This window comes from Ciona intestinalis, chromosome 10 (genome assembly GCF_000224145.3).
Source record: "Ciona intestinalis chromosome 10, KH, whole genome shotgun sequence".
NCBI classification, from domain to species: Eukaryota; Metazoa; Chordata; class Ascidiacea; order Phlebobranchia; family Cionidae; genus Ciona; species Ciona intestinalis.
The window spans coordinates 870,085-878,665 of NC_020175.2; the positions used below are offsets into that span (position 1 = coordinate 870,085).

Here is an 8,581-nt window from a genome sequence, read left to right on the forward strand (position 1 = left end):
TTTCATCTTTCCCCAACCTACTATATTTGTTTTCATGTTTTTTAGTATTTTACAAAATTATGTTTTTTTGCAGTTGACTCGATAAAAATTTAAGAAAATGGCCAACACGCAGTTGCTGAACTCACCGTTCCGAGGTACGACTCTCTTGCTCCACCTAGCAGGTAAAACTAGGTCAAGGTAAAACTTTAAAAACTTGTGTTTTACGGCCTCGTGATATTGTATTTTTGTTAAGTGTGCACGTGAAATGACAAGTTAATATCCCTTCATCTTTTAGTATGCAAAACATGCAAATCCCATTATGTTTTGCCTTAAGAGTTTTAAATACGGTTTAGGTTAAAGTTGTTTTTTTGATTTCACGGCACCAATTTGGCCTCTAATGGAAGATAAGTTTACAAATCGAAATGTCAAGTTTTGCGAGGGTGTTTATACATAGGTAATGTGCGTAGTATTTAGTATTGTTAATTAATGCTTATATATGTTGTAACAAAACAAATAAAACTTTCAAGTTGTAACTGCGTATTTGATTGACGTTTTGAATGCATGTATATTCATGCTCTCATTTTGTGTCACATAATGCTTTATAGGCGTATGGTAGGCTGGGGTAGAATAGTCTATGTTTTCATTTTTCATGTCTACATTTGGTAGAAAACAAAGGTTATTTACCGATATATTATATGTGTGTGAGTATTTCTCGTTGCGACTTGTTTAGGAAATATCGGATATTATGTGAAAACGGTATCCACCTTGCCCCACAGTAATTTATACGTATTTCGGTAAAGTACAATATTCAGTCACCTGTTTTAAAATGCCGAGACATGTCTCTTCGCTTGCGCACCACCACACACAGTGTTGGTATTCAGGGCAAGACGTCTGCATTGGTTTTCCCGGATAACGCACGCCCTGCTATTCCCAGCAATATAGATGCCACAATACGATATAGATAGTTTGGGGCGATGGATCGTTTGAATCGCTTCACTCAACTAGCTCTGCGTTTGACAAGCAAAGTTAACTTTTAAATAAGACGTGATGTAGTTTTGCATAAAACCAGTCTTTCCTGGAACTGCAAACTTATGATCATATCGAAATGTACGAGATCTAAATAAACAATCATAAATACAACATCATAACAAAATCCAGCAAAATTAAAATATCTTGCATTTTACGCGTCGAATGCTATATTTAAACTATATTAGCAATATATTCTAGAGAAATATTCTCATTGAAATACACGCACTTTATTATAATATATAACCAAGAGTTATCAGTTTTATGTTTCAACGTTCATGATCTATAAAAAACATAAATAAAACATAGAATACAACCTGTTAATTGAGTCTTGTAAACCACTCGGTTTTTATCAACATTTCTTATAAAAGTAATAATTCGTTTCTTCCGATACATTTAATTCTGATTTTGCTAAAAAAACAAAACGTCGCCTATAATGCTTGTACCAATAATAATCCTTATTCTATAATGCTAATCATAGCATGTGTATACTCTAATTGTTGATATGAATACGGACTTCCATAGGGATATAATACGCGTTTACATTTCATGCTAATTCGATTATTTTTATGTATTTTGCATTTATGTTTTAGCTGTCAAAACAACACTAAACTTTTGTAACAGGATAATTGTTGTTTCCATTTGCTTGTTTGTGTATTATACAGAACTGTTTTAATATAAGTTGAATAATTATAAGTTTATTAAAACAACTTTTTGCAATAACTAGTTTTATGTTAATTAAAATATAAGAATACCCACAGCCTAAACGTATACATAAAATACATTTGTTACAAATTGTATTAAAGCATATTGTACTGTTGTTTTTTTATTTGCTGAATGATTGTGTTTATTATGTTGTCCACAATATCAAAATTTATTTTGTTTTTACCAGTTTTAAATTTATTATTTTTAAAAAATTCGCCCGCTAAAAAAAATTTTTTAGTAACAATAAGTTGCAATAAACCCCCGGTCTTTAATTATGCATCTTAGGGTATAGATCGTAAATTTACTCGTTTGCTGTGAATAATATTGTAATGAACTTCGTGTTGCTTTTTGACCGTTTATTTTTACCACTTGTTTTAAAAAATAAAATACATTACTTGCATTAAAAATTAACTTTACAATTGTATATTTGGTTGAACGGTTGCCTCCGTTTCGGTTTAATTTTTTACTAAACAGAAGCAAACAAAATGGTGACTCTATCGGTCCCGAGCTTCCCTCCCTTTGCTCTGTATGTGTAAGATAATTACATGGTTGACACCTGAGGAGGGTAAACACGAAAAGGGAGGCCGGCAGGTTCATTTAGTATTAAGACAGTAGCGTATAAGTGTGGCGTCTTTTGCTATAGAGAAAATTGTCTTTAAGTCTCGTTTATATTTATGTTTATTGCAGTTTTTAACTGTGTGCTAATTTCTAATTGTGTTTTGGTAGAATCAAAATGGCAGAAATATAAAAAATGAAAAAAATTAATAATTCAAAAACTTTATCAGTTCTGTATATGCTATCTCTGTGTTTCCAGTTTAGTTTCTTGATTATTCATTAGCAGATTTGGGCTTTGGCTTTGCGGCGACCTGTTTTTTTAAAGTATTTTGATTGAATTCTTTTGTTAAATGGAACTCGCCCAAACTTGTGAATTCAATTCTTTAAATCGTGTATAGCATGACAAGAGACATCATTAGTCGATGCAATTGAAACAACATCAATAAGAGATGCGACGCTATTTAAGTCTAAGTCTACGCAGATTATTAGCTTATTATCCGAGATTAGTAAAGACGCTTGATTAAATAGAACTCCGACGCGCTGCGTGTTTTCAACGCAATTATATTTTTTTACGATTTTTAAATTAAATTGCAATCTGTTGTTTTACCAAACAACTTTTTCATATATTTAAAAAAAAAATTACAAAAATTGGCAACTTTTTTCATTTCAATATATATTTTAGTGTAAAAATTATGTACTGATATTATAAAATATACGTAAATAATTTATTACAGAAGTATATTATGAAATTTTAAACCGTTTTGATATCGTGTTCTTATATGAGAACCAGTTTTAAAATTTTGATGGCCTTAATATAAGAAATTAATTTAAACGCAAAATAAAGTGATGCTGAATAGGTTGGGGTAAGATGGTCCATGTTTTCATTCCATTTCATTATCTTATTTCAAAAAGAAAATAACTTTACAATTGTATACCGTTATTCTCTTACGATTCTTAAAAGCGCGTTGTTAATTGTTAAACAGGTAACTGGGAAATATGGGATATTATGAGCAAAATGTAACCATCTTACCCCATATAGCAATATAGACTTGGTTCATTTTATAGTTACCTCCCAATAATTTGACTCTTAATTTAAAGCAATAATTCTAGTAAGTAATTCGTAGAAAAATGACATATATATCTATTTCAGCAAATTGCTTCATTATAGTAATATCTACAAAATAACTTAGTTTGTATGTATGTACCACAATAACGTAGGAAAAACAGATTTATTTTAAAATATTATTTAAGGTTACGATTTCTCTCTTATTTTAAATTAGTTCAATTAAATAAATCTCGTTGTAAATGGGTCGCATATGACACAGATTTCGGGTCCTGGACAAGGACCTCAAATACATAGATTGGTATGACATTGTTTTGTACGAAAGTGACATACAGTTTCTGATTGTCCTCATAATTTACTGTTAATTTGGATTTAATTTTATAAATCTCGTTACCGTTGTTTTGTACGGAAGTAAAATCGCAATTATTTTCACGGTCAAAGAATCCGTTCTTTCCTAATCAAGTGTCGTCCATGTCGTTAAGCAGAAACAGCTATCTACGGGCTCGGTCACCGGGAATGAATGCGAGGCGATAACTTTTCAAACTCGTCACTAATTTCAGTAAATCCAATAAAACGAGCGCTAAGAAGGTTCGGGGGTCGGTCGGCCGGGTCGCTGAGAGGTGACGCGAAAAGGACGACCCAGAAATCCAACAGACGCCTCGCAATACGTCACAGAGGCATTGTGTACGTCACTGTGATCATTGTTCGCGTTAGAGTGCTTGCGCGCCGTCACTTTACGCTCGGTTAAATTTACGTCGATTTTTTTTGCAATGATAGCGAAACGATTCGACGCGCACGCGCTGCTAATCAGCGCTTCGGTCACGGAAACGCTAAACACTCGTCAGCCACGCAACGAGGCGAGCCTAAAGAGTCCGGAAGAGCCGGCTTCGTTAACTCCTTTGTTTAAACGCGTTCGCTATTTCGAAAACGGAAGCCCCGACGACGTCGTTCGCGGGCCCAGCGTGTCGTCGAAGTAGCGAAGGTAGGTCGGGCGTACTACCATTTTAAAACAAGGTAGACGGATTTTCGAATGATAGAACTGATCGAAAATCGATTAAAGACTAGAATACGTCCGGCTGAGGCGATATTCGCACACAAAACCAACATTAAATCAGCGGGTGTTGTAGAAACCGAATAGAATCATAATCCGTTCACATAAATTGATTTTCCTTCCATATGGTTTAATAGCGTGGTCGTGCATTCGATTTTCGATTATGTGAACTTGCCTGGCGTTCCCACGCATGGAGTGTTGGTCGAAAATAAACGATTGTGACATCAGAATATGACAAAGCGTCAAGAAACAATAGAAAACGCGATTCCCACAATCTCCAGCTTCTGCGACGTTTTTAAAAATTCGTCATCTTAATTTCACGACGATTAACGAAACTTTGTTAAAGCGTTAGGGTTACTTTATAAGCTTAAACGCAACAGGAACAAACGAGAAATCCGTAAAACGGCTTCGAAACTCATCGGTGCGCAAACACATTAAGAGATTTAAATTTGCACCGAATATATTTTGTGACCCCAAGTTAACTAGGCGCCCGATCATCCTGTTACGTCGAAACCAGCCGAAGCTGGATCGAGGTTTGGGCCAATTTAAATGTCTGCTGCCACACAAAGAATGCTCGGTTGCAGTTTCCCATAAAACAGTGGTTTAATCGGGAACCCGCTGAGCCCGGGCGCCGTACGATCCTGTCAGTTTCGATCAGGCAGCACCCCTGGTTCGAAGGTCACCTGAAAACACGGAGCGGGGTCTCGCTTGGCCAGCCATGCCGAACGCTTAAGGAAACAAAATGATTATACAGCGAGAAGAAGCCATGTTGGCTCTGGACGTGGAGTTTGGAAACCAGGAATTGGTTTCACGCAAAGCTTTCACTTTTGTTGTCAATTAGACGCTCGCTGACTTGAGTAGCTCACCCGCTGCGAGATCGAGCTTCGAAACTCGACTGACAGGCGAACAAAATAATTATAAAGGCGTCACCAAAAATTCAATTGGGAAAGAACACGGAAAAGTTGAATTTGCGCATTTGGAAAATATAGAACTTTGCTTGTATTTTAAGAGCAGTTGCACTTTTAAGACCACATTATCGACCTGTATGATACATATGTTGGGAATAATGTCGATATTGCCAACTCTTAAAACGTTATATAACACCCTCATTTTAACCGCGCCAAACTCTTTTAAATTCCCACACCCGATTCGCGCTACGAACAACCATGACAATGATTATGATTGATTTACATCGCACATGGAGGTACAGAGATGACATACACGCTTGCTTGCCTTGGTTTATAACCATTGCTATTAGGTCGGGTAATGCGCAAGCCTTTCATCTAGCACTTGATAAGCTGTAGTTCTAATTAATTAATTATAAATACGTCAAATATGATGATTTTATAATCGAAACCGAAAACGGTTTCAAAAAAATGTCGAACTCCGCAGTAAATCAGTTAATACGAATATTTAGATAATAAAAGTAAAATATGTACAAAGTATCTATTAAAGTCACAAATACACACGGTATAACAATATTAATAAAATATATATACATACCTCTAATAATTTACAGTTAGCCTATACATCGTTTATTTGATTTTCAGAAAACTGACTCCTACAATATTTATCTAAAGATTTGCTTCCTATTTTTGCTTTATTTTACGTGTTGCTTTTTTGCTGTAACTTCCTATATTTATGAGGCAAGCATGTATGACTGTGTAAATCTGCTTCTGGCCGAACTGTGTCCTTTGGTTATCAAATCCGGTATTGATGCTCTCTTTTATGAATCATTCTGCGTCACTACAGATAACATAACATCAGTTACCTGCACCACACACAACAACTATAACACTGAAAACTGTGGTATCTTCTTTACCCTTATATTCTTCGGCGCCCTAACGCTATCGGATTTCAAATTTAAATTATCACGCGTCTTAGTTTCAACGTTTGCAAAATCACGGTATAGTGTTAAGACTTCAAAACACCTTCACAGTGTAGGTTGCGTGACCAATCGAGTCTTAGAAACCTCACGGCAGGTCTTCCACGGCGAATAAGTTATCTCAAATTTAGGTGCGAAAAGCTAAAGGGCTTATTTTCATAGGTGCCTCCATAGAACTGTGGCGAATGCATTGCTAGCATAGGGGCTTACACCAGCCAAACCATTAGCTTACCAATTAGGCTTATGGTTATCGCCAAAATCTCAGGGCCGATAATTTTCAGTTTAATTTTAGAGTTTTTTCTGAACTTGAATTTAAACGGTGCAGTTCCAGTAATAAAGTTGCCAGTTATTCCTAAGTTTTGTTTTAGTTACAACTTTTATTTTCTGCTTATTTGTATTTTTTTGTATAAAGTTTTTGGCATTTAAAAAGCCATTTCGTCGGTCTAAAAATTTCACACATCGTTCTATCTGTTCAAATAACAGAACACAAGCATTCTTTACTGCTTGATATACATTGTAACTTGAATTATAGCATTTTTCATCTCTGTTTTAACACTATAATGTTTTTAAGTGATTTCATCCAAAAATGGATTGTGGTTATAACAGATCTAGATAAAGTTAAGCCGGTTACTGGAATACTATGCTCGGTGCGCCATTTTTAGTGTATTTTGTTTGTTAAACCTCGGGTAAAATGTGTTCGGAGTGCCTTTATGCTTTTAAAGCGGGCCGTACATTATACAGCAACGATATTGTGTTTGGGGGAGAGTTTTAGAAAACCTCTTTCGTTCAATTGTAAGTATACCGTCCCTTCTACGTGTTGTTTGCACACGCTGAAATATTGCACCATTTTAACAAGCTTGACTGAAGTATAATTTTTAAACGCCGTTCAAATCGATAATTATACGCCGCGTCCTCCGAGACACCATTTTGTAGCAAGCGAGCCAACGGCGACCGGCCGGCCCGGGTCAGGTTGATGTCTTTCGCCGGAATTGACGACGCAAAGTACCGCAGGCGTGGGTGCCGAAGTTGTAAATTGGACTTTTCGGATTTTAGTTATTTTCCCAAATTTAAGTGAATTAGTTCAATACCTAAACTGCATGTAATTGCGCACATTGATAACTTTACACATGCTCGCTATTGTGTTATACTGTTTTGAAGACACATATTCTACACGCCTATCACCTATAAGCCTCTAATGCTATATAGATTGAATAATTTAAAAGGTGGTCCAAGGCAGCGGTATCTCAACACACAGTTTACTTCTTAATTGGAATTTAAAACTGCATTGCATGTCACTTTTCTGCTTTATTTCACGGTGTATGATTACCATATTTTGTAGCACGGCGTTAACGTTACGTGAGAGAAGCATAGATGTCGCACTACATCGGCCCGTGGCAACGTTTAGCCCAACACGTTTATTACCGTCGTCCATTTTTGAAAAGCGAAGGCCGATCCGAAATCGTGCAGAGTTGCAATCCTGCACGCGAATTCGCCTAATTATGTCGCTCGCCGTTAATCAAGCGTGGTTAGGGATAGAGAAAAAGATAGACTGGTGATATAGAGTGGCTATGACGACGAGCAAAGCGAGGCAACGGCAACTCAGACGAGCTCGGTAGTCTGGCGAGTCGCTGCTTTTTTCGGAGCTCGACCGCCGCGTCGTAATATCTTGCTCGACGACGCATCAAAACCAAGGCAATCTTATTGGCGTGTAGTGGTGGACGGAAACGGTCAGCGTGGTCCAGCCTTTCGTTATCGAATCGATTTTGGGCCAGAAAGCAAGTTTATGTAAAACCATGATATAGATGGGACTTAGAGTATTAAGGCATTCATCGGGGAGGCATTTTTAGGTGATTGGTTTTGATTTAAAGTCGAGTTATGATCCAAAGTATGATTACAAAACTAAAGGTTGAACTGAGCTGAAGCACCTTCACCGTCGTAACTTAAAAGAGATAAGCGGAGGGGACGCTGGAAAATTCAGTTTAAAATTAGATGAAGTTAAAGATAGGAAAAGAGGATTCGCTACGCCGTGGGTTTTTGCTTATTTTAAGGCATCGAGCTTGAAAAATTTATACAGTGCACCGTATAGTCAAGCCAAAGTTGCGTTACAGAAAAACTACATTGTTTAGCTTTGATCGGCCGGCAGCGTCCTTGCTGTTTGTTTGTTGATTTAAGCATTTGTGAGAATCTGTTGCGCCATTTTGAAATATAACAACCTTAACGAAAATTTATTCTAAAAGAATTTTCAAAAATATTTTGCCTAGTAGTTTATCTCTTACAAAACTACAAGCATCGATAATTACTTAAACTTTTCATAAAA

At 36.4% G+C, this 8,581-nt stretch overlaps 1 long non-coding RNA gene across 1 annotated transcript; it reads right to left on the reverse strand.

Annotated features, from left to right (window-relative positions):
• Positions 1 to 36: 36 nt before the first annotated feature.
• LOC113474582 lies at positions 37 to 7,774 on the reverse strand. Its single transcript, XR_003396274.1, has 3 exons — positions 5,883 to 7,774; positions 1,323 to 1,416; positions 37 to 986 (listed from the first exon to the last, which is right to left on the reverse strand). It is a non-coding gene; the product is annotated as an uncharacterized LOC113474582 (long non-coding RNA).
• Between the last annotated feature and the right edge of the window lie 807 nt (positions 7,775 to 8,581).